This window comes from Oncorhynchus kisutch, linkage group LG2 (assembly GCF_002021735.2).
Source record: "Oncorhynchus kisutch isolate 150728-3 linkage group LG2, Okis_V2, whole genome shotgun sequence".
Lineage (NCBI taxonomy): Eukaryota > Metazoa > Chordata > Actinopteri > Salmoniformes > Salmonidae > Oncorhynchus > Oncorhynchus kisutch.
The window spans coordinates 38,859,938-38,887,343 of NC_034175.2; the positions used below are offsets into that span (position 1 = coordinate 38,859,938).

General features: G+C 43.7%; 1 protein-coding gene across 7 annotated transcripts in view; it reads right to left on the reverse strand.

Annotated features, from left to right (window-relative positions):
* The window catches only part of LOC109865600 (double-stranded RNA-specific editase 1-like), a 183,011-nt gene that overhangs the window by 116,713 nt on the left and 38,892 nt on the right, over window positions 1–27,406 (reverse strand). For 5 of the 7 annotated variants that reach the window (XM_031793961.1, XM_031793955.1, XM_031793949.1 and 2 more), the window contains exon 2: window positions 21,628–21,703. The gene's annotated coding sequence lies outside the window, so the exon portion shown is untranslated. Of the gene's footprint in view, window positions 1–21,627; window positions 21,704–23,535; window positions 27,161–27,406 lie in introns of those variants that run through there. The other 2 variants (XM_031793952.1, XM_020453918.2) reach the window with 2 other exon arrangements.

The following is a 27,406-nucleotide window of genomic DNA, read 5'->3' on the forward strand; positions in this document are numbered from 1 at the left end:
AGAGAGAGCGAGAGAGGGGAAGAGAGAGCGAGAGAGGGGAAGAGAGAGCGAGAGAGGGGAAGAGAGAGCGAGAGAGGGGAAGAGAGAGCGAGAGAGGGGAAGAGAGAGCGAGAGAGGGGAAGAGAGAGCGAGAGAGGGGAAGAGAGAGCAAGAGAGGGGAAGAGAGAGCAAGAGAGGGGAAGAGAGAGCAAGAGAGGGGAAGAGAGAGCAAGAGAGGGGAAGAGAGAGCAAGAGAGGGGAAGAGAGAGCAAGAGAGGGGAAGAGAGAGCAAGAGAGGGGAAGAGAGAGCAAGAGAGGGGAAGAGAGAGCAAGAGAGGGGAAGAGAGAGCAAGAGAGGGGAAGAGAGAGCAAGAGAGGGGAAGAGAGAGCGAGAGAGCGGAAGAGAGAGCGGAAGAGAGAGCGAGAGAGGGGAAACAGTGCCAGTTAGGATGAGCAAGCCTTGTATAACACCATTGTACATTCAGTGCATACATAACACTGCCTCATTGGAAAACACAGAAGCCCGTATTCCAACAAACCATGATGGTGTTATTGTAACAGCTCCAAATTCAACGAATGTGCCGTTAAGACCGCATATTAAACTTTAAATGACTGTTCCGAGTTTAATTTTTCCACTATATTTAACCAGGTAGGCCAGTTGAGAACAAGTTCATTTACAACTGTGACCTGGCCAAGATAAAGCAAAGCAGTGTGACAAAAACAACAGAGTTACACATGGGATAAACAAACGTACAGTAAATAACACAATAGAGAAATCTATGTACAGTGTGTGCAAATGTAGCAAGATTAGGGAGGTAAGGCAATAAATAGGCCATAGACGTGAAATAATTACAATTTAGCATTAACACGGGAGTAATAAGATGTGCAGAAGATAATGTGCAAGTAGACACACTGGGGTGCAAAAGCGCAAAAATAAATAAATACCAATATGGGGATGAAGTAGTTGGGTGTGATATTTACAGATGGGCTGTGGACAGCTGCTCTGACAGCTGATGCTTATGGTTAGTGAGGGAGATAAATAAGACTCCAGCTTCAGTGATTTCTGCAATTAGTTCCAGTCATTGGCAGCAGAGAACTGGAAGGAAAGGCAGTCAAATGAGGGGTTGGCTTTGGGGATGACCAGTGAAATATACCTGCTGGAGCGTGTGCTACGGGTGGATCTCAACAGCCTTGGTGACCAGTGAGAGCTGAGATAAGGCGGGGCTTTACCTAGCAAAGACTTAGACGACCTGGAGCCAGTGGGTTTGGTGACAAATATGTAGCGAGGGCCAGCCAACGAGAACATACAGGTCGCAGTAGTATATGGGTGACAAAACAGGTGGCACTGTGATTACTCAGCAAATTGGATGCAGTCTGAGTGTTGGAGACTATTTGTAAATGACATCGCCGAAGTCCAGGATTGGTAGGATAGTCAGTTTTACGAGGGTGTTTGGCAGGCTTTGTTGCGAAATAGGAAGCCGATTCTCAATTTGGAGGACAAAGAATGGTGAGTTGCATCCAAAGAACGCCATACCTACTGTGAAGCATGGGGGTGGAAACATTATGCTTTGGGGCTGGTTTTCTGCAAAGGGACCAGGACGACTGATCCGTGTAAAGGAAAGAATGAATGGGGCCATGTATCGTGAGATTGAGTGAAAACCTCCTTCCATCAGCAAGGGCATTGAAGATGAAACGTGGCTGGGTCTTTCAGCATGACAATGATCCCAAACACACCGCCCGGGCAACGAAGGAGTGGCTTCGGAAGAAGCATTTCAAGGTCCTGGAGTGGCCTAGCCAGTCTCCAGATCTCAACCCCATAGAAAATCTTTGGAGGGAGTTGAAAGTCCGTGTTGCCCAGCAACAGGCCCAAAACATCACTGCTCTAGAGGAGATCTGCATGGAGGAATGGGCCAAAATACCAGCACCAGTGTGTGAAAACTTACAGAAAACATTTGACCTCTGTCATTGCCAACAAAGGGTATATAACAAAGTATTGAGATAAACTTTTGTTATTGACCAAATACTTATTTTCCACCATAATTTGCAAATAAATTCATTAAAAATCCTACAATGTGATTTTCTGGATAAAAAAAAAAAATGTCTGTCATAGTTGAAGTGTACCTATGATGAAAATTACAGGCCTCTCATCTTTTTAAGTGGGAGAACTTGCACAATTGGTGGCTGACTAAATACTTTTTTGCCCCACTGTATAGATATATATAAAAAACACACAAAACACACATTCACTACATACACCGACCCAACACACACACTTAATCATATGCTGCTGCTACACTTCTTTATTTTATCCATCCTGATGCCGAGTCAGCTTACCCTGCCTTCATGTACATATCTACCTAAAATACCTTATCCACCTGCACATTGATCTGGTACTAGTAATCCCTGTATATAGCTAAATGGTGTGTTTTATATTTGTGTTACTATTTTTATTTTTACTATTATGTTTTAACTCTGCATCGTTGGGATGGGCCCATAATTAAGCATTTCACAGTTAAGCTTAAACCCGTAATATTCTGCCCATGTGACAAATACAATTGTATTTCCATTTTTGCATGTAGCACCAATGGAATGATGAGTTGTGTCACAACTAAGGAGATTTCTACACCACTGGTGGTGAATGGGCTCAATTGAAAATGTGTGAACACCCAAACACACCAAAAGGTTTTCACTGTGCACACACACACACACACACAGTACACACCCAACATTCACATGCACACATCTACACAAGCATACACTAGGCTTGGGCTGTATACCGGGGTATTTGGAAAATGCAATCGGATGCTTTTTCCAAATACGGTCAACTATTTCGTTGAAGTTTTTTTTTTTTATACATTAGAATATTTGTAGTTATTTTAAGTAAATACCTGCAGTCAACTTGTGCAATATATCAGGTGAAATGCAGAACGCAATCTTTCTCTCCCGTCACAATTTTACATTTTGAAGCTTATCGGTAGTCCCAAGTCATGTGGTGTTTGTTTAGAAGCACACAAAGAAGAGACCGGAACCTTGTGCGTCACTATTGTGCAGCATGCGCCAGGTGTTCTAATTACAGTATGGAATTCACAACTTAAATGTTTGTCGGCTAGATACAATACATTACCTAAAGTACGTGGACACCTGCTCGGAGAACATCTCATTCCAAAATCATGGGCATTAATATGGAGTTGGGCCCCCTCCCCCGTTGCTGCTATAACAGCCTCCACTAGATGTTGGAACATTGCTGCGTGGACTTGCTTCGATACAGCCACAAGAGAATTGGTGAAGTCGGGCACTGATGTTGGGCGATTAGGCCTGACTCCCAGTCCACGTTCCAATTCATCCCAAAGGTGTTTTAATTGGGTTGAGGTCAAGGCTCTGTGCAGGCCAGTCGAGTTCTTTCACACCGATCTTGACAAACCATTTCTGTATGGTCCTTGCTTTGTGCACGAGTTATTGTCATGCTGAAACAGGAAAAGGACCTTCCCCCTAACTGTTGCCATAGAGTTGGAAGCACAGAATCTAGAATGTCATTGTATGCTGTAACGTTAAAATTACCCTTCAATGGAACTATGCGGCCTAGTTCAAACCATGAAAAACAGCCCCAGACCATTATTCCGTCTCCACTGAACTTTACAGCTGGTCCTACGCATTTGTGCAGGTAGTGTTCTCCTGGCATCCGCCAAACCCAGATTTATGAAGCGTGATTCATCACTCCAGAGAACATGTTTCCGCTGCTCCAGAGTCCAATGGCAGCGAGCTTTACGCCACGCAATATTACACTGCAGAGGAGCAAACACACACACCTGCTCTTGTACATATATAGGCATACTCTCACACCACACTCATCCGGTCTCTCTCGCAGTTTCCAGTCCTAATTATAGCTTGCCCGTTAATCAGCTCAAGCTGTAATTATACCATCTTCAACATGTAATCTGATTGTGAAGAATGATAAATATCACACCGCATCCCCCTGGTTCAGGAGCGAGGGGTGTTGGGGTGTGAAACGAATAGGTATGCATTCTCTGCGAAGCACATTCTGATTAGACACAAACAAACAGTGCTGCGATCGGATTGAGTAAGCACGGCACCGGTGCCGGGGGAAAGTAAGTGCGCGCAATTTAGGGCAGTTATGGATAAAGACTGAAAATAAGTCACTTTTTTTGGGGGGGGGGGGGGATCATATGTGTTTTTTATTATTGGAGAACAAAACCGCTGACTGAAAATGGGACGGCTGGGAATTCATGCTGTTGAGTCTGTTTCTGCGGTAACATGGACTCTTACTGTGATAGAACTTTGTTGCTCCTTTGTGAAACAAGCAATGTGTTGTAACAAACAGGCATAAGCTTTCTTGCCCGGGGCAGCCAAGGGGCACATGACCAAACCATTTGGGTTTTCTTTGGAACACAGTCAGGGTATCAACTTAAACCACTGTACTATAAAGAGTAGGAACAGTAGAATACACAAGGTGGTGCAATTTTGAAATCGGTTTGTGCATGACACTTTTTTTCTCTCGCAATGTCAGTCACTGACATTCACTCCGTTAGCCACGTCAGCTAACAATTTTTTGTTTGGTAGTTAGTCTATCCAGCTATCGAGACTTGCAGTAATCATTGCCAAATACCGACCGGGCACGCAGGGCATGTGCCTTGACCTCCAGGGGCCTCATTCTCACTCAGCTATCATATTAACATGACATAAGTCATCGCATGATCTCAAGCTGCAGTCAATTTTATGCAGTTCCAGACAGACTCTTAGGATGTCTTGGCTACACCTGACCCCCTTTTCCCCAACAGTCAACTATAGAGTACACAATTATAACCATATTAGTGATTGCTGTTGGGTTTAATAAAGGGGGGCCTGCAAGAATCTGGGTCAATATGTTGGAAGCAAAACATATAAAAAACAGTGTTTGGAAGGTAACTAGGACTAAAGAAACATTTGTGTTCATTATCTTTTAAATGTAAAAATAGAAAAAAATTACAATTGTTGCAATGAGACATAAGACACGGAGCCCCTATGTTAGCTATACAATACAAATGGAGATGATAGTTGTAACCATTAAGGCAGAATCATGGGTCTGAAGGTCATCTCCTACAATGTGAAAGACATCCATGGGCCAATTAAAGTTCAAATATTAAATAAAAATCTATTGCACAAGTGGGCACCTCAAGCTCAATAAAAACCTGGGCTAAATCAGGTGTTTTTCTCATCACATAGTTCTGGGAGGAGAAGGGGAGCAGCTATTCTACTACACAGACCTACCAAATGTGTTTTACATGGAGTAAAAGATAAGGAAGGGAGATCAATATTATTGAACGGTTCCATTGCAGGAGCGAAAGTCTCAAGGATCAATGTACAGCACATGCTCCTAATGAAGATCAGAAGAATTTTCATAAACCCGAGTTGGATTTGATTTCTGATAACGTAAAAAGGGGTTGTTTTTGATAGGAGAGTATAACTACATTTTATCCGGTACTGATTAGGCTCACACCTCTAGAGCACCCATATCCAGATTGACCCGTGCTTTAAGAAATGGCTTCATGGTACTGGGTCTAGTAGAGTGTGTGGAGACATTTGAACCCTAAAAGAAGAGATGTTGCGTTTTACTCCCACCTCCATAAAATGTTCTTCTTGTATGGACTACTTCTTTATGCCAAAAAAACAGAAGCATATAGAAATGTAGAATGCAAGATCTTGAACATTACTCTCTGATCATGGGCCAGTGTTGGCTGTATGGGACCTGGAGAGAAATTCACACCCAACATTGGAGGATGAACACCTCACAACTTCATGAAGCTGAATTTGGGCAGTTTATTCATTCAGAATTTGATCAGTGCTTAGAGTTTAACCAAATACCTGATGTTTCACATTCTGTTCTAAGGGAAGGCGATATTGAGAGGGTGTACTATTTCATATGCATCAGCAAGGGAAAAAAAGTTAAATTACACAGGAAATGTGAAGATGACATTGAGAGATTGGAAACCATGCATGAACAACGATCCTCATACAATTAAAAGGAGGCCCGTAATGTCCTTTCTGAGATTTCTAAAGCAACCCTATTATAAGAACGGGAACAGAGCATGGTCGTTTACTTTCTTTCTGGTAAAGGAAACAACAGGCATCTACTATCATTCAAACGGTTAAATCAAATGATGTCAATACACCCTTTGTCACAAGACCCCAGGATATATCAGCAACCATTGCAGAGTTTTATGAGAATTTCTATTCAGACTTAGAAAAATATCCTGAGCCTAATAAACTACAAGGTTTCCTCCGAGGCATTGACCTCCCTCATTTGACAAGCTCAGCAGTGACAGAACTAGATAGACCCAGAAGTAGATATCAGAATGACTATAACATAAATGTACTCAAAAACAATAAAATATTCCGGTTCTGATGGTACATTAATGAATTATATAAAACCTTCCCGGAACACGTTACTCCAATATTAGTGGAAGTGTTTTCAAATTTATTAGAAACAAGAGAGCTTCCTTACACTTGGAGATAATATTTGATCAGTGTTAAATAAAGAATAGAAAGATTGTAGGGTCATACCCAAGAAGACTTCAAGGCTGTAAAAGGTGCTTCAAAGTACTGAGTAAAGGGTTTTATTTTTAATCAAATTAGTCAAAATGTCAACAAAAAAAATTTGCTTTGTTATTACGGGCTATGGTGTGTAGATTTCATTCAAATTTAGAATAAGGCTGTAACCTAACAAAATGTGGATAAAGTCAAGGGGTCTGAATACTTTCCAAAGGCACTGTATATAGAGAAAGCATGTCAAGTTAGGCCTTGCTTTACCCCTAATGCATTATAAACCACCTGATGTCCAGGGCAGTAAAAATTATGTTCGGGCCAGTGAGAAAATTAAAAAAAGTTAATGGGCCGTGTCAGGTGAAACGAGGCCTACATATGCTGAATCACAATTGCCCCCCCACACACACACACACACACACACACACACGTGTGCATGGAGAGAGACCGTGATTGATAAACAGATCTAGAAAAAAACACTCAATCTATTCTGAGCTAAATAAAAACCTAAATCGCAATCACTACTTATGAAAAGGGCTTTGTGGAGATTTCATGAGCAAAACATCACAGAAATCTCCCATTCGATTTACTGGAGCCTCCATGGATAACCGGTGTAATGAGTAAACAAGTTAAGTGGATTTCACGAGCAAAGGGAAGAAAAAAAACAGTCCTCTAGGGCTTAACACAAAGGGCTAAATTATTTTGTTGTGCCTATTGATATTCGCGTCAGCTCTCCGATAATATACTCCAGCACCAACGTTATTGACGCCTGGTTTCACAGCGATAAACAGAGAGCATAAAGACAGAGGGAGGGGGAGGAGAGAAAGTGTGAGGGGAAAAAGCTGAGGTTGAATGGTCAGCAATTGTCATACCATATCTTTTGATGTGTATGACCTTGGTATCCATCTACACTTCTAAACATACGGGCTATGATCAAATCATTATGAACAACTACAGGCTATAGAGGAGTGTGCAAGAAGTGGCAAATCAGAAGCATTTCTATGCTAAACTATAGGACTGTTTGCTATCACAGTCCGGTACATGTTCCGAGATTCTTCCAGTGGCATTGAGGAGTACACCACATCAGTCACTGGCTTTATCAATAAGTGTGTCGAGGACATCAACCCCCACAGTTACTGTACGTACATACCCCAACCAGAAGCCATGGATTACAGGCAACATTCACACTGAGCTAAAAGAGTAGGGCTGCCATTTTCAAGGTGCGGGACTCCAACCCGGAAGCTTATAAGAAATCCTGCTATGCCCTTCGACGAACCATTAAACAGTCAAAGCATCAATATGGGGCTAAGATTGAATCATACTACCCCGGCTCCAACGCTCTTATGTGGCAGGGCTTGCAAACTATTACAGACTACAAAGGGAAGCACAGCCGCGAGCTGCCCAGTAACACGAGCCTACCAGACGAGCTAAAATCACTTCTAAGCTCGCTTCAAGGCGAGCAACACAGGCATGCATGAGAGCATCAGTTGTTCCGGACGACTGTGTGATCAAGGTCTCCGTAGCCGACGTGAGTAAGATCTTTAAACAGGTGGGGCCAGACGGATTACCAGGACGTGTGCTCCGGGCATGTGCTGACCAACTGGCAGGTGTTTTCACTGACATTTTCAACATGAGTCTGTAATACCAACATGTTGGACTAAACACATCCCTCTTCAACTGGATCCTGGACTTCCTGACAGGCCACCCCCAGGTGGTGAGGGTAGGTAGCAACACATCAGCCACGCTGATCCTCAACACTGGAGCCCCTCAGGGGTGCCTGCTCAGTCCCCTCTGGTACTCCCTGTTCAGCCACGACTGTATGGCCAGGCACGACTCCAACACCATCATTAAGTTTGCAGATGACAACAGTGGTAGGCCTGATCACCGACAACAATGAGACAGCCAACAGGGGGGAGGTCAGAGACCTGGCCGGGTGGTGCCAGAATAATAACCTATCCCTCAACGTAACCAGGACTAAGGAGACGATTGTGGACTACAGGAAAAGGAGGACTGAGCATGCCCCCATTCTCATCAACGGGGCTGTAGTGGAGCAGGTTGAGGAGCTTCAAGTTCCTTGGTGTCCACATCTCCCACAACCTAGAATGGTCCAAACACACCAAGACAATCAAAGAGGGCACGACAAAGCCTATTCCCCCTCAGGAGACGAAAAAGATTTGGCAAGGGTCCTCAGATCCTCAAAAGGTTCTACAGCTGCAACATCGAGAGGATACTGACTGGTTGCATCACTGCCTGGTACGGCAACTCCTCGGCCTCCGACTGCAAAGCACTACAGAGGGTAGTGCGTACGGCCCAGTACATCACTGGGACTAAGCTGCCTGCCATCAGAGGAAGGCACTAAAAATTGTCAAAGACCCCAGCCACCCCAGTCATAGACGGTTCTCTCTACTACCGCATGGCAAGCGGTACCGGAGTGCCAAGTCTAGGACAAAAAGGCTTCTCAATAGTTTTTACCCCCAAGCCATAAGACTCCTGAACACCTAATTTAAATGGCTACCAGGACTATTTGCATTGTGTACCCCCCACCCCCTCTTTTACACTACTGCTACACTGTTCATTATATATGCAGTCACTAACTATACGTTCATGTACATACTACCTCAATTAGCCCGACCAACCAGTGCCCACGCACAATGGCTAACCGGGCTATCTGCATTGTGTCCCGCTACCCACCACCCCCTCTTTTACGCTATTGCTACTCCTTTTATCAGATATGCATACTCACTTTAACCATATGTACATACTACCTCAATCAGCCTGACTACCCGGCTACTGTATACAGCCTCACTACTGTTATTTCTCTCTGTAGTTTTTATTTCTTTACTTACCTATTTTTCACCGAATACCTTTATTTATTTTTCTTTGAAATTGCACTGATGGTTAGAGCCCGTAAGTAAGCATTTCAGTGTAAGGGTCTACACCTGTTGTATTCTGCACATGTGAGAAATAAACTTTAATTTGATTTGTTGTGCTTTGCCCATTTCAGTCTGTGTGTGCGCGTGAAGGGCATCCACATTCTTCCCAACCGAAACGGTTCGGAAGAGTTTGTGCATACATTGTAGTATGGCAACATTTTGATGTTTTTGTAGTTAGGTTCGTTTTTTTTGGGCTGTTCGGGCAGATATTTGTTTCTAAAGGCAAGCTGAAGTTTGGAGCCAAAGTCAACCCTTTTGTCGGTGATGGATTCCTCAAAGTATTCGTCGTCATTCAACGAGAGATGACTTGTTTTCATGCCCATTTTGTAATTGAGAAATATTGCACCAAACATAGTTAGATTCAAAATTGTGCGACTAAGATGTTCTCTGCAAAAACGTCAACGTTAATTACAGATTTCTCGAGTTACCTTACATTAAGTCTGCCTATTTTGAGGAAGTGTATACTGGCTACGGTGTCTCAAATTGGACAAACAATGCGATTGCCGCTTTTTATTGTTTTTCAAGTATGCGAGCACACTTGTTCGGTTCGCCATGTCGCCAGACGAACTGAAGCATGCTGCTGCCTTTAGATCACAGTCACAACCAGAGTGGGGAAAGAAGAGTGAGGAGGTGCAGCAGAAGAGAATGAACAAGGGTTTGGATGGAAGGAGAAAGGAGGATTGCAGGGATAAAGGAGGATGGGAAGAGGGGATTGAGGAGGGAGAGGACGAGAGAAAGAGCGGGACGGAGTTGACAAAGTGGTCTGGAGCTTCCAGTCTGAGTGGCAGGCTGGCAAGCCGTATCCTCAGACCCCCAGGCGAGAGAAATACTGTTTCACACAGATCTGGCTAGACACACACACTTGCCCCTAAAGATGAACACAGGCAGCTTGACACACACACATAAAGGCAGTATACTGTAGGCCTAGAGACACGAGGCGCGTATGTGAACATACACAGACAAACACACACGTTACTAGCTAGGCTGTGATCTGTGATCAGCCAAAGAGCATTAAACCGGTCAGCCAGCTCCACTGACAGCCACCTGAGGTTCTTGAAAAGCACATCTGTGTGTGTTTTTGGGTACACGCATGCTTGCTTATTTGTGTGTGCGCGCATGTTATAAATCAGCCTTGTCCCCTGCAATGCTTTCCAAGGGTACATATGATAAAGCCTTTACACGCTCGAAGCACATGTGCTCCGATAATGAATAGCGATACGCTCTGGCGTTCTTTTGTTTGGTATAAATATTTCACGAATGTGTGCGTCACTTTCGACAAATCAATCTGCCCTGAGGCTTTGACAAAATAAAATAAAAATCTCTCACTCTGTTCTACTGCTCTTCTCTTCCGCGCTTCCCTCTCCCCGTCTGTCTCTTGAAGAGAAATCTCATGATGATGCAAGCGATGCAGATATCTGTGGGGAGTTTCTTAGCCAAATGCCCAAAAAGCTGATCTGGCACTTTCCTGTACTCGATCCGAGCCAAGCTTCTAAACAACTGTGTCGACTGGACTGTACATTCAGAAAGTGTTCAGACCCCTTCCCCCATTTCCACATTTTGTTACACTACAGCCTTATTTAAAAAAAGTATTAAATTACATTTTTCCTCAATCTACACACAATACCGCATAATGAGAAGGCAAAAGCAGTTTTATACATTTTTGCAAATGTATAAAAAAAATCCTAAATATAAATATTTCTTAACATAAAAGTATTCAGACCCTTTGCTATGAGACTCGAAATTGAGCTCAAGTGCATCCTGTTTTCATTGATCATCCTTGAGACGCTTCCACAACTTGGAGTCCACCTGTGGTAAATTCAATTGATTGGACATGATATGGAAATGCACACACCTGTCTATATAAAAATGTCCCATATAAGACAATGCATGTCAGAGCAAACACCAAGCCATGAGGTCAAAGGAATTGTCCGTAGAGCTCAGAGACTGGATTGTGTTGAGGCACAGATCTGGGGTAGGGTACCAGAAAATGTCTGCAGCATTAAAAGTCCAAGAAAGGCCGCCGGAGCAGCACAGTGGTCTAAAGCACTGCATCGCAGCACTAGCTGTGCCACTAGAGATCCTGGTTGGAGTCCAGGCTCTGTCGCAGCCGGCCACGACTGGGAGACCCATGGGGCGGCACACAATTGGCTTTGCATCGTCCGGGTTAGGGGAGGTTTTGGCCAGCAGGGATGTTCTTGTCCTATTTCGCACAAGTGACTTCTGTGGCGGGCCGGGCACAATGCACGCTGACACGGTTGCCATGTGTACCGTGTTTCCTCTGACACGTTAGTTCGGCTGGATTCCGGGTTAAGCGGGCATTGTGTCCAGAAACTGTCCGGCTTCGATGGGTTGTGTTTCGGAGATTGCACAGCTCTCAACCGTCACATCTCCCATGTCCGTACGGGACAGGACCGTAACTACCAACTGCATTCCACGAAATTGGGGAGAAAAAATAAATAAATATGTCCAAGACAGTGGCCTCCATCATTCTTAAATGGAAGAAGCTTGGAACCACCAAGACTCCTCCTAGAGCTGGCCACCCGGCCAAACTGAGCAATCTGAGAAGGGCCTTGGACAGGGAGGTGTCCAAGAACCCGATGGGTCACTGACAGAGCTCCTCTGTGGAGATGGGAGAACCTTCCAGAAGGACAACCATCTCTGCAGCACTCCACCAATCAGGTCTTTATGGTAGAGTGGCCAGACAGAATCCACTCAGTAAAAGGCACATGACAGCCCGCTTAGAGTTTGCCAAAGGGCACCTAAAGGACTCTGACCATGAGAAAAGAGATCCTCTGATCTAATGAAACCATGACTGAACTCTTTGGCCTGAATGCCAATCGTCACGTCTGGAGGAAACCTGGCACCATCCCTACGGTGAAACATGGTGGCGGCGCGATCACGCTCTGAGGATATTTTTCAGCGGCAGGGACTGGGAGACTTGTCAGGTTCGAGGGAAAGATGAACGGAGCAATGTACAGAGATCATTGATGAAAACCTCCTCCAGAGCACTCAGGGCCTCTGGAGACCTGAAAATAGCTGTACCCCAACGCTCCCCATCCAACCTGACAGATCGGCAGAGAAGAATTGGATAAGCTCCCCACATATACAGGTGTGCCAAGATTGTAGCGTCATACTGACGGCTGTAATCGCTGCAGAAGGTGCTTCAACAAAGTAATCATTAAAAGGTTCTGAATACGTACCATACCAGTCAAAGGTTTGGACACACCTAGTCATTCACAGGTTTTCCTTTACTTTTATACATTGTAGAATAATAGTGAAGACATCAAAACTATGAAAGAACACATATGGAATCATGTACTAACCAAAAAGGTGTTACACAAATCAACATATATTTTATATTTGAGATTCTTCAAAGCAGCCACACTTTGCCTTGATGACAGTGTTGCGCTATCTTGGCATTCTCTCAACCAGCTTCATGAGGTCATCCCCTGGAATGCATTTCAAATAAACAGGTGTGCCTTGTTAAAAGCTAATTTGTGGAATTTCTTTCTGAATGCATTTGAGCTAGTCAGTTGTGTTGGGAAAGGTAGGGGCGGTAAACATAAGATTGCTAATTTGAGCTGTTATAGCCCATATTATGGCAAAGAGAAACAACAGTCCATATGGAACATTTCAGAACTTTGAAAGTTTCTTCAAGTGCAGTTGCAAAAACCATCAAGAGCTATGATGAAACTGGCTCTCATGAGGATCACCACAGGAAAGGAAGACCCAGTTACCTCTGCTGCAGAGGACAAGTTCATTAGAGTTACCAGCCTCAGAAATTGCAGCCCGAATAAATGCTTCAGAGTTCAAGTAACAGACACATCAACTGTTCAGAGGGGACTGCAGCAATTCGACCATGAAGGCCTGATTTCACGCAAAGAATCCACTTCTAAAAAGGACACCAATAGGAAGAAGAGAGTTGGGCCAAGAAACACGAGCAATGGACATTAGACCTGTGTGAATCTGTACTTTGATCTCCAAATTGGATATTTTTTGTACCAACCTCCATGTCTTTGTGAGATGCAGAGTAGGTGAAGGGATGATCTCCGCATGTGTGGTTCCCACCGTGAAGCATGGAGGAGGTGGTGTGATGGTGCTTTGCTGGTGAAACTGTCTGATTTAATTAGAATTCAAGGCACACTAAACCAGCATGGCTACCACAGCATTCTGCAGGGATACGCTATCCCATCTGGTTTAAACTTAGTGGGACTATCATTTAAATAGGACAATGACCCAAAACGCACCTCCAGGCTGTGTAAGGGCTATTTGACCAAGGAGAGTTATGGAGTGCTGCATTTTTTAAAATTTAACTAGGCAAGTTAGTTAAGAACAAATTCTTATTTACAATGACAGCCTACCAAAAGGCCTCCTGAGGGGACGGGGTCCTGGGATAAAATTAAATAAATAAATAAATACCATATAAATATAGGACAAAACACACATCACAACAAGAGACAACACAACATAGAGACCTAAGACAACTTAGCAAGGCAGCAACACACAAAAAATCTCAATGACATTGAGTGGCAGTGTTTTTTCAACTAATGCCATTTTGCCTGAGGCTAATGTGGTGCAGGTATCTGTACACGTGCATATACACACACACACACACACACACACACACACACACACACATTCAAATAAACGCATAGATGAACACACACATACATGTAATAGTGCCAGACATGCACACAAACATGTACAGTTGGCATCGCCATTGTGATTTTTGTTGTCCTTTGATTTTATAATTTTTGCATTGTTGTTAGCTGTTTTCTTCAGTCTTTCTATTTGTTCTCTTTAGTTCATTATCTTGGTTGTTGGTGCATTGGAGGGTTTTTGGGGGTGAGGAATGGAATACATTTTTCTTCTTGGGGGGGGGCTGGCATCGGATGGTTGAGGGACAGCTATTGGGTTACTGTGGGAGGGGGGGGGGATCTTGGAAGGGTTCGGGTGTACTTTTTTTGGCCTGGTGGGAAATCTGTCAACGTGCGCTTGAGCAGGGCATTGACCCTGGATGCTTGGATGTGTCGCTCTGAATGAGAGTCTGCTGGATGACTGATATGATGTAATTGTTGAGTGGCTTCACTGCAAGTATATTGTATGTTCCGGATAATCCTTTTCTTCTTTTTTACTATAATAAAAAAGGCAGCAACACATGACAACACAGCATGGTAGCAACACAACATAACAACATGGTAGCAGCACCAAACATGTAAACAAACTGAAAAGAGGAGCGACCCAGGGATGTGTGTGCTTTGGGGACCTTTAACAGAATGTGACTGGCAGAACGGGTGGTGCATGTGTAGGATGAGGGCTGCAGTAGATATCTCAGATAGGGAGAGTGAGGCCTAAGAGGGTTTTATAAATAAACATCAACCAGTGGGTCTTGCGACAGGTATACAGAGATGACCAGTTTACAGAGGAGTATAGAGTGCAGTGATGTGTCCTATAAGGAACATTGGTGGCAAATCTGATGGCCAAATGGTAAAGAACATCTAGCCGCACAAGAGAACTCTTACCTGCCGATCTATAAATTATGTCTCCGTAATCTAGCATGGGTAGGATGGTCATCTGAATCAGGGTTAGTTTGGCAGCTGGGGTGAAAGAGGAGCGATTTCAATAGAGGAAACCAAGTCTAGATTTAACTTTAGCCTGCAGCTTTCATATGTGCTGAAAGAAGGACAGTGCACCATCTAGCCATACTCCCAAGTACTTGTATGAGGTGACTACCTCAAGCTCTGAACCCTCAGAGGTAGTAATAACATCTGTGGGAAGAGGGCCATTCTTCTTACCAAACCACATGACCTTTGTTTTGGAGGTGTTCAGAACAAGGTTAAGGGCAGAGAAAGCTTGTCTGTAGAGAATTTAACACAAAATCCGGGGAGGGGCCAGCTGAGTGTAAGACTGTATCATCTGCACATAAACGGATGAGAGCTTCCTACTTCCTCCAAGCTATGTTGTTGATGTAAATTGAGAAGAGCGTGGGGCCTAGGATTGAGCCTTGGGGTACTCCCTTGGTGACAGGCAGAGGCTGACACAGAAGATTTTTTGACATTATACACTGCACTCTTTTGAGAGAGTTAGTTAGCAAACCAGGCCAAAGACCCCTAAGAGACACCAATACTCCTTAGCTGGCCCACAATAATGGAATGGTCTACAGTATCAAAAGCTTTGGCCAAGGCAATAAAAATAGCAGCACAATACTGCTTAGAATCAAAGGCAATGATGACATCATTGAGGACCTTTAAGGTTGCAGTGACACATCCATAACCTGAGCAGAAACCAGATTGCATACCAGAGAGAATACTTTTGACATCAAGAAAGCCAGTCAGTTGATTATTGACAAGTTTTTCCAACACTTTTGATAAACAGGGCAAAATAGAAATTGGCCTGTAACAGTTAGGATCAGCTTGTTCTTCCCCTTTAAATAAAGGATGAACTGTGGCTGCCTTCCAAGCAATGGGAACCTCCCCAAAAAGGAGAGACCGGTTAAAAAGGTTGACCTGGGCTCCACAATCACCCAACATCAAATCAAATGTATTTATATAGCCCTTCGTACATCAGCTGATATCTCAAAGTGCTGTACAGAAACCCAGCCTAAAACCCCAAACAGCAAGCAATGCAGGTGTAGAAGCACGGCATCATGCAGGTGTAGAAGCACGGCATCATGCAGGTGTAGAAGCACGGCATCAACCCAATTGAGATGGTTTGAGATGTATTGGACCGCAGAGAGAAGCAAAAGCAGCCAACAAGTGCTCAGCATATGTGGGAACTCCTTCGAGAAGGTTGGAAAATCATTCCTCATGAAGCTGGTTGAGAGAATGCCAAGAGTGTGCAAAGCTGTAATCAATGCATAGGGTGGCTACTTTGAAGAATCTAAAATGTATTTAGACTTTTTCAACACTTTTTGAGTTACTACATGACTCCATATGTGATATTTCATAGTTCTGATGTCTTCACTATTATTCTACAATGTAGAAAATAGTAAAAAATTAAGAAAAATCCTTGAATGAGTAGGTGTCCAAACTTTTGACTGGTACTGTATGTAAATGTGATGTTTTTAGACATTTGCAAACATTTCTAAAACCGGTTTTTGCTTTGTCATTGTGGGTTATTGTGTGTAGATTGATGAGGGCTTTAAAAATATATATATTTTTAGAATAAGGCTGTAACAGAATGTGCAAAAAAGGGGTCTGAATATTTTCTGAATGAACTGTATATAAATCTAAGGTTAACGTAAGTAGAAATTCCAAAAATAAGGCAAGATTGTCCAATCCAAAGTATTGCATACTTAAATACCATTTAAACGTACACCTGCAAGTAGTGAGTGCAGCACTCATTTATAAACAAGTAAAAGCTAGGGTGGCTTAGGCTTTGCACATATTGGGCTTTTGCCATCACTGGTATTACATCACTGCTCAAGGCAGACAAGCAAGCCCATATATTTGCTGTTGACTGAGGGGCTTTTGACACTGAGCCAAACCGAGCCAAGGCACACTAGCTGTACCGAGCTGGCCTGGTTACGCATCCACCGCAAATGCCGGAACAGTGTTCCGAGACAGCGCAGTTTGGTTCAGGTCGATAGCGTGAAAAGTGTACTAATGACATTGAACAAAACCTTTCCAATGGGTCATGTTCGGCACTAACAGTGATAGATATGAGCCTCTATTTGGGTTCCAGCAGAATGAGTGGTTGTTATTTCAAATCGCTGGCCATACAGTCGCTGATCCAAAACCTACAGCACTTTGATATAAGATCCATCTGTTTTTTGACTAGGTCTGGACATGTTGGACAAAGAGGAAGGTAGAGAGAAAGAGAGAATACACATAGAGGGTGCTATTCTGAAGTGATCTGAACATCAACATTCAGATGAATTCCTATTTAAATAGGCTTTTTGTCCTAGTCGATGTGAATCATTAGGGCCAACGATGCATGGCTAAAACAGGTCAACCCAACTATGGGTTAAATACACTAATCCTACATTCGGAACATTAATGCTGTGACATCACTCCATAAGAGAGAAGGCATTCCATTGTACACGGCATCACTCCCACATACTACTGTAGGGCTGGGCGTGTCTTAAGATTCATATCAGGCACTGCAATAAAAATCTAAACAAACGTCTCGAAAGCAAAGAGCAAAAATATGGTATCCAATCACTATTTCCCATTGAAATGGATTACCCCACAAGTCTCCTCATGCGGGACACAAGTCTTACGAGTCACCATAGCGTCTGTAGTTGATCAAGCCAAATATGAAGAGGCCTAAAGTGTAAAAAGTATATCCTTTTTCACAGTGCCTTCAGAAAGCATTCATACCCCTGAATACTTTCTGAAGGCACAGTACACGAGTCAGAGTCACTAGGGCTTATCCTGCTCTTCCTCGACTTAAGTAGAGCGCCTGAAAACCTATTTAGTGGGAATTGGCTCCATTTGGGCTGATAAAATGGCTCGCTGGAAGAGAGAGAGTGTTCAGCTGAAGTCGGAAGTTAACATACACTTAGGTTGGAGTCATTAAAACACGTTTTTCAACCACTCCACAAATTTCTTGTTAACAAACTATAGTTTTGGCAAATCGGTTAGGACATCTACTTTGTACATGACAGAAGTCACTTTTCCAACAATTGTTTACAGATTTTTTCACTTATAATTCACTGCATCACATTTCCAGTGGGTCAGAAGTTTACAAACACTAAGTTGACTGTGCCTTTAAACAGCTTGGAAAATTCCAGAAAATGATGTCATGGCTTTAGAAGCTTCTGATAGGCTAACTTGACATAATTTGACTCAATTGGATGAGTACCTGTGGATGTATTTCAAGGCCTACCTTCAAACTCAGTGCCTCTTCGCTTGACATCATGGGAAAATCTAAAGAAATCAGCCAAGACCTCATAAAGTACATTGGAGACCTCCACACGTCTGGTTCATCATTGGGAGCAATTTCCAAAATGCCTGAAAGTAGAACATTCATCTGTACAAACAATAGTACGTAAGAATAAACACCATGGGACCACGCAGCCGACATACCACTCAGGAAGGAAACGCGTTGTCTCCTAGAGATGAACGTACTTTTGTGCGAAAAGTGCAAATCAATCCCAGAACAACAGCAGAGGACCTTGTGAAGATGCTGGAGGAAACAGGTGCAAAAGTATCTATATTCAGAGTAAAAACAAGTCCTATATCGACATGACTTGAAAGGCCGTTCAGCAAGGAAATACCAATGCTACAAAACTGCCATAAAAAAAGCCAGACCACGGTTTGCAACTGCACACGGGTAAAAATATTGTACTTTTTGAAGCAATGTCCTCGTCTGATGAAACAAAAATAGAACTGTTTGGCCATAATGACCATCGTTATGTTTGGAGGAAAAAGGGGTAGGCTTGCAAGCTGAAGAACACCATCCCAACTGTGAAGCAAGGAGGTGGCAGCATCATGTTGTAGGGGTGGCTTTGCTGCAGGAGGGACTGGTGCACTTCACAAAACAGATGGCATCATGAGGATGGAAAATTATATGGATATATTGAAGCAACGTCTCAAGACATCAGTCAGGAAGTTAAAGTTGTGGCAAAATGGCTTAAGAACAAAAAAGCCAAGGTATTGGAGTGGCCATCACAAAGCCCTGACCTCAATCCCATAGAACATTTGTGGGCAGAACTGAAAAAGCTTGTGTGAGCAAGGAGGCCTACAAACCTGACTCAGTTACACAAGCTCTGTCAGGAGGAATGGGCCAAAATTCACCCAACTTATTGTGGGAAGCTTGTGGAAGGCTAACAGAAACGTTTGACCCAAGTTAAACAATTTAAAGGCAATGCTACCAAATACTAATTGAGTGTATGTAAACTTCTGACCCACTGGGAATGTGACGAAATAAATAAAAATCACTCTACTATTATTCTGACACTTAAAATAAAGTGGTGGTCCTAACTGGCCAAAGACAGGGAATTTTTACTAGGATTAAATGTCAGGAATTGTCAAACTGAGTATAAATGTATTTGGCTAACATGTATGTAAACTTCCGACAAACTGTATGTATGTGGGCATGTGTGTCTGGGCAGTGAAAGTTCAAGTGTCATATGAAAGCATGGGCACATACACACACACACACACACACAACAGAGCCCAAGGTGAGATGGTCTATGTCTTAACGATTCTCCCTGCAGGCTGCCTACAGATGAACACATCTTTTCCACTGTCATAACTGAAATATCACTGCAAGACATCTTAGACTATAGTGAAGATTTAGTAAATAATTAAAAAAAGAACTCATTTAAATAGAAGCGGTCCCATCAAGAATAGCCTTGCATTTTTCATCTTCCTGGCATCTGTCAGTGCACACCTGGGCAGAGCAGTATGCCCAGGCAGACAGCACACTGTGGGTGGATGCATGTTCAAAAATGGCTAGACAGTGACTCAATCCTGTCGGTGGGTCTCGGTTTGTCAATAAACAATGCCTGTCGGGTTGCCTGCCTATACGCCGGTCTCGGTTGGTCTGTCTACTATGACTGCTCTCAACAATAGTATCTCCGTCAGCATTTGCCGGTATCCTGTACCCAGTCTGCTGTGCTTGCCTGTGGCGGCACTCATTGACACACTGTGTTGACTAGTTCAGTGTGTTGACACTATTTTGCCAACGCTGCAGTAAATAATCCTTACTGTAACGGAGGTGAAGAGGGGGAGACAGAGGACATCACAGGCAATTTGCCTGCCAGGATGAACATCAGCATTGTAACTGTCACACCCCCCTCCCTGGCAATTTCCCTAAAAACCATGCGTCGCCACTAATAGAATTCAGCATGACCGGTGCTGGCACTGACGTGTGTGTGTGTGTGTGTGTGTGTGTGTGTGTGTGTGTGTGTGTGTGTGTGTGTGTGTGTGTGTGTCCAGTACACTGCCAATTATATGTGTGGATCAGGCTCCCCTGGAGGCCTATATTAGCGTGTGCAGATCGAGAGGGAGAGAATGGGAGAGGCAACAGCAAGAGAGGAGAGCGCCCAGGTTTCCAGCCAGCAGAGCTCCTGAGGGAGTTAATTTGCCTGCACAACAGAACGACAGTCTCAGCGCGTCAATGCTGCCAGCTTAACGCAGTCACTTCAACACCGCCAGGCACTGCTGCCCGTGCCACAGCCTCGGGAGCTGCTGAACAGACCGGGCATTCAGTCAGTGCTCCACTCCGCCGTACTGCATGGCATTCCCCAGAGAGCGCTCAGACGGCTCAGGACCAAGTTGGGGGGGGCCTTACACAATGCAAAAAAAACGGAGAAAAAAAACAGAATTTCCAAAAAGGGAATCGGATCCTTTAGGAGCCAGCATAGTGCACAACAAATCAGCCTTAAATCACCCAAACTTGGTTTGGATTTCCACCAGGGGGGAGAAAAATAAGAATCCCAGACCCCCTGCTATTTGGGCTGTTCAAAATTAGAAACTGGGTAGAATTGTTATATTCTAAAACCTGAGAGAATACATCAAAAAGTCTGTGTGCCAGATGATGCAGGTTACAACCATTTGGTGTAACGCACACTGCCGTTTTATGATACGGAGCTCATAGTTGCGGTGGTCATATGGGCAAACTTAATTATTAATGTGTCGGGCATCGGAAACGCAACCCGGGTTGGTTGTAGTGTCACTCTCAATAAGGCAGCCTTAAAGCTATTAGGTTACCCAACACAGGGATATGATATTCATATAGTCTGCCTTTTTACATATTCATGGATTTAACTGTTGAAGGGACTGGGTCTTGTTGCCGAGTTGAAGATTGGCACCAAGAGCACACAATCATCAATGTCAAGCCATATCACTCAAAGGCCCGGACAGAGCCACACCTACCCAGGTCTCATACTGAACAAACCCTAGCAGCTAGTCATACCTTATTTGAAAACAAATAAACTGCAGCTGCTCCAATTGATCTACAAGCCTAAAGTCGTGTCTGTCAGGCACAAGTTGGGTAAGGACGAACAATCTGAAAAGTCAGAAATTTAAAACCCACAATGTCGGAAGTCGGACTCCACAGGTCAGCCTTAGAGTATTGACGGCGAACTTAACCAATGAACAGTCCAAAAAGCCTGAATTGTCTGGAGTATTCTAGAATACCAATGTGCTGGAGTTTCTTTTTCAAATGCTGATTATAGAGAGTCACGAATCACGTAACGGTGTGGTGAACTACACTCTTTTCAACTTACTGCGTCTCTGGGCGGTCAGTGGCGCGATGCAGCTCTTTGCCAAAGTTTCAATGTCCTACGAGCAGGTGTCAGAGCTCTGAAAAGAGAGAGAATATTAGTATTATAATAATATTGTTCTTTGTGTAAAACAGAGAAGTCAGCCAAGCTACACTGAACAAAATTATAAAACGCAACATGTAAAGTTTATTTTCGGTCTGGAATAAAAACCCTTTTGTGGGGAAAAACTCATTCTGATTGGCTGGGCCTGGCTCCCCAGTGTGTGGCTGCACCCCTGCACAGTCATGCAAAATCCATAGATTAGGGCCTAATATATTTATTTTGACTGATTTCCTTATATCAAATCAAATTTATTTATATAGCCCTTCGTACATCAGCTGATATCTCAAAGTGCTGTACAGAAACATATATGAACTGTAACTCAGTAAAAATCGTTGAAATTGTTGCAGATTGCGTTTATATTTTTGTTCAGTATAGATAACAATACTAAACCTAAATGGGAAGTGTCCGAATTTCCCAGACACCCATGCCAAGTGGAGAAGTATCCACTTACCCAGATGCTCCGACCCTCAGCCCAGCGGTGTGAAACACATGACCGCCAACAAATCAAAAGTCAAAAGACATCACAAAATGTGTCTGCCAAACATCAAACTGTGTGGTAGTCCATATTTGTAATGCTCAAGGAAACTGGCAGAGGGGTCAGACGGCCCCCCCCAACCAATTGCATTAGGCAATCCAATTATAGGAGCATTAAGTAGAAGTCTTACCCGAGACAGGTGAGAGGCAACAAAAAAAGGGGGGAAAAAAAGTGGCAAGATGACTCCTTTTGACAAGGGCTACCTTAGCTTCGGAGTAAATTCGATCCCTGGCATCTGAGCAAATCACAATCAATTAGGGACTTGACCTGAAAGCGATCTGTGTAATAAGGCAGTGCCCAGTGCAGGTGGCAAGACTGGCATAGGTGATGGGCTTTGGCATGCCAGCCGGAATGTCAGTCTGCACGATGATACAGGTCAGGACCATTACAGTAACAACTGCAAGTAAGCAAATCAGATATCACATGGTCATTTGTCCTTGAGTGACATTGACCCGATACTGGTTGGTCGTGTCAAAGGAAACCCGACGGCCATTCGACACTTAGAAAATGAAGATGGCTGGACAAAGCATTCCAAACAATATTTGAGCAGATGGATTCAACTGAAAGTATGCAATATACGTGGATGTAACATTGGTATGAAGAGAAAGAGGAAAATGACTTCATTAGTGTCCATTAAATTTAAATGAATGCAAAAACCGCTTGTTAGCAATGATGGGGAGTGACAATTATTTATTTTTTTACAGAGCGAAGCGATTTCCACTTAGCTTGAAGTAAAAAATAAATAAAATGAAAAGCACTGTGCCGCCCTTAAGTGAGCTGTTCAGCCAACCAAAAGAGGCTAGTGTGGGGTGAGTGGTGCAATCCATACGGCTGCTGCACGTGGCATATGGTCAAGTTGGGGCTGAAGCAGCCACTCTCCATGCATCACGTCTTATCACGGCCCATATGTGCAGAAGAGATGGAGAAGGGCATCAGTATTCCAGGCCCTCACCAAAGTGCTCTTCCTCTCCCTGAGCCCCCATAATCACAGCCAAGACAGGGGGGGGGGGATTTCTCCTACAAGGCGGGGGTAGCCTTCGCGCCTTATCGCAACGGCCTATCTGCTAGTTCAGACTAGGTTCCTTTTTTCTCAATTTCCACCTGACTGACATGCCCAAAGTAAACTGCCTGTTACTAAGGCCCTGAAGCCAGGATATGCATATCATTGGTACCATTAGATAGAAAACACTTTGAAGTTTGTCGAAATGTTAAAATAATGTATGAGACTATAACACAATAGATATAGTAGGAGAAAATCTAAAAGAAAAACTAACCAGAATGTTTTTTAGTTTTTGTGAGAGCCCATGCTCTTACAATAGAAAGTTTTGGGGCATATCCAAATCCAGCTCCCAGATTGCAATTCCTATGGCTTCCACTAGATGTCAACAGTCTTTGTTCAAGGTTTCAGGCTGGTTTCTTCCAAAGCCTATTGTAAAAACAGACAGTGCAGTTATATTAACAAGAATGTAAGCTTTTAACCGATATAAGACACTTGTATGTTCCTAAATGCTTAATATCCATAACTTTTATGATTATTTATTTGAATTGCATGCCCTCCAGTTCCACCGGAAGTCGCTAGCGGGACACCTAGCCTTGAGATTGGTGGTGAACAAACTCTTGTCCTCAGTGTAATGCTGGCACACTAAAAGCTACTCCAGATGTTGACAACTCGATTTGATACCACAGGGGTCGTCATAAGGCCACTGGGATCCGAAAAATCGTGACGAGCTTAAAAAGTTTGTCATGGGGACGTTTTTGCATAAGTAAAAAAGGTTGCGACATTGGTTTCATGGTAATCGCAACAATCCGACACGACATGGTATGACAGGTATCATGTCGTTAACCGTAAATGTCATTCAAGCGGAATTATATATATTTTTTTAAACACTGCATGGTTATGGATCTGTTATGACATAGGACGGGTTGTTTTTATTTCTGGCATGGTAAGCGCAGCCCTGTGCCACGTATCTCCATTCATAATAAGAGGGAAATGGGGAGCAAAAGCTATAGATGTTGGCAAACACACAGGATGGCATCATCCTGGCTTTAAGACACAGCCTAGAAAATAGAGCAGCACATCCTGTCAAACACTGAGACCAGGCAGCCAGTGAAGTGACAGTTAAATTGAGCAAGTCCCCAGACGCATCCACGTCACGCAAGCGAAAACAGATGCAAAACAGTGACTGAAGCTAAATTAGGCATCTTAGCCCACTGTTGATTATGACATAAATATCCACTCAAACACTCACACAAACCTACTGCGCGCACTACAATGCCAGAATTTAACTCCCTAAGGGATAGGGTAATTAGGGCCGGGATGATACCGGCGTCGCGATACTTGTTAATATCATGGCAAGGAAACAAAACAAAGCAGATTTTACTTCTTTAGGAAAAACAGCCCTAATGTTGGAAACAAATATTATGTTGTCGTCCTGAGTCACATTTCGTTTCCAAGCTATAGCACACAATATTTTACAACAGTTTTTTTTTTTTTTTTTTTTATGGACCAGAGTTAGGTCTGCTTTGTGTTTTCATTTTTGCCCATGGAAAACAAAAATTAATTGTGATACTGGTATCGTCACAACCCTAATGATAATGCGTATCTGCATTACCACAAAGATGTATAGGTAGGCCTATACAACCGTACCCACTTTCACAGCCACAAACCGTCTCCACCTCTCAATTACTGCCTTCATCTTCTCAGCATGTATCCAAGCTATTGTCAAGGGGGCAAAAAAGTGCCCGATGAAGATTAGGGGCATGTTACAGGGGAAGGGGTGTGGATTAAATAACGGAGAAACTCTAGTGAGGTGTTTTTGGACACCAGAGTTCAACTATGGCAACAACACTTAGTGACAGTGAAGAATCTCCCACAGACTGCACAGCAATGTCAAAAATGGAGATGCTATGGGATGCAAGCACTTCTGTAGCCTTGTTGACAATCCTGTTTCTGATCGTCAAATTGGTATGGTTTTTCAAATGCAACAATGTAGCGTTGTGAAATCCAGAAACAGACAGGTAACCAACCGGGCTAGCTATCTTGTGACCAAGCTTAAAATGACCCCTTGATGCAGTCGGAGGGAGAGACTGCTGCCAACATCCCTACTGATTTGACTTTCTGTAACAAAGGATAGCCTACCATTAACGCTCTAAAGACCATCAAGGAAACAAAATATTACGCTTACAGCAAAATTATCTCCGTGCATTTGACTAGGCATAAGCAAGAAGGCAGAAAACCATATCTGCAGACCCAATAAAAACAGACACTCAAACAGCGAGTGGTTTTCCCCTACGCCTACAGCGCTGGCTTTGTGTTCTTGCGAACTTGAAATACGCCCATCTAGATAGACGAAAACTGCAAGCAGACAGTTTGGCCTGTAAATGTTCATGCGAAAACTGCTTAGATTGGAAAGCATCTGATGAGATTTCCACTTTTCCGAACTGCTTGGATTCAGAAGAGGAACAAGGGGTGTTGGAGTGCCAAGTGTATTTGTTAGTGGAGCGGAACCGAAACTGATCAGAACAGTTGAGACACAGACGTAATTATCCCCATTCCCTTGAGTCTGCCAAAAATGTAGGCTGGATGGATTCCCATCGTTGGATTTCCCTACGACTCAGACAAACTTTTAAAAGGCTCTCTCGCTTGCTTGCAATGATACGGTTACTGCATAGGATGCCGAAAAAAAAATTACCACCATTTGCTCATCCTCCGGCCTCGAAAGAACCCCATTAAATATACATTAGACGATACAAAAAAAGGTTGATTATCTCCCTCCGTGTGGCTTCATCTCCCTGGGCCATGGGCCAGGAGGCACTGTATGCAATAAGCAGACTGTTGCCTCGTCAAGGAAGAAACACAGTTAAAACATCACCGGTCTAATGAGGGTAGAGCAGCAGCGTCAGCAGTACTCAACGAGACTGCAGCAACCTCTTGCTAGAGCCAAGAAGCCCTCACTCCTCCACTGTTCATATGGGCAGTATAAAGAAAGAAAAAAAAAAGAGGCTGTTATAGCCCTGCAGAGCAGCAATATGCTCTAAGTGCTAGAGACACGCAACACGAGTATTTAGTTGCTTCGATTGCTGCAGAGAGCTGGACAATAACGAACCACATTAACGTCCCTGGCCCATTTCAAACCCAGTTGAGCAGCGCTTTGCACACCAAAGTCAAATGTTCGTATTTCGCAAGACTGAAAATGTGTTGGGCCAGTAACCGAAAGGTTGCTAGATCGAATCGCTGAGCTGACAAGGTAAAAAAAACTGTCATTCTGCCCCTGAACAAGGCAGTTAACCCACTGTTCCTTCCAAGGCAGTCATTGTAAATAAGAATTTGTTTAACTGACTTGCCTAATTGAATTATGGTTAAAAAAAATAAGAAATACTACTGCAAATAAACCAAAAGGGGCATATAAAGGACGCAAAACTGTCAATCTCACCCAATGAAACCGCTTGGCTCCCCACATCAAAGAGCTCCTATTGGCTTGAATGACAGTGTGTGATAGTCTCCCCAGGACACCAGTCTCCCATCGCTACCATTATTATCTCGCAAACAGACCCAACATCATTCATTATGAATGACGAGCCAGGGGCAACGCAGGTCAGGGCTCTTTGCTCATTCAACGAGTGCTGGGAAACGGTCAGAAAGGCCAAGGAGGAAAAGGGCAAAGGAGGGTGAGAGAATGGGCGTCGCTAGGGCTGCATAATATGGTAACTTAAAACGTTTTAACCTCTGGCAGTTCACTGCTTACCTTTGTACCATTGGCCATTTTAACTGACCGGTAGAGCGTGTGCGCACCCATCCACCAACAACAAAAAAATACCAAAACTGTATGCTCTCTGACAACAGGTTGATTCAGTTATCCCACATCCTCTCAGGCCTCAGGGTTGTTCTCATCTCTTCCTGCCCTGGATCCCAGGTGTAAACAAAGCTATGGTCTAAAACCTGGGACCAATCTATTTGTTCCAACAGGGCTAACGTAGCGATTGAGGGGGGGGGGGGGGGGGGGGGGGAACTGTCAGTGCAGGGTTTGAACCAGACACCTTGTGGTTACGGGGAACGTGCACTACCACCTGTGCCATAAAAAGGTCAGGCCTCTTGGCAGATGCAGCAGTACACTCTCATAAAAAAGGGAGGGTCAGGCTACAGTG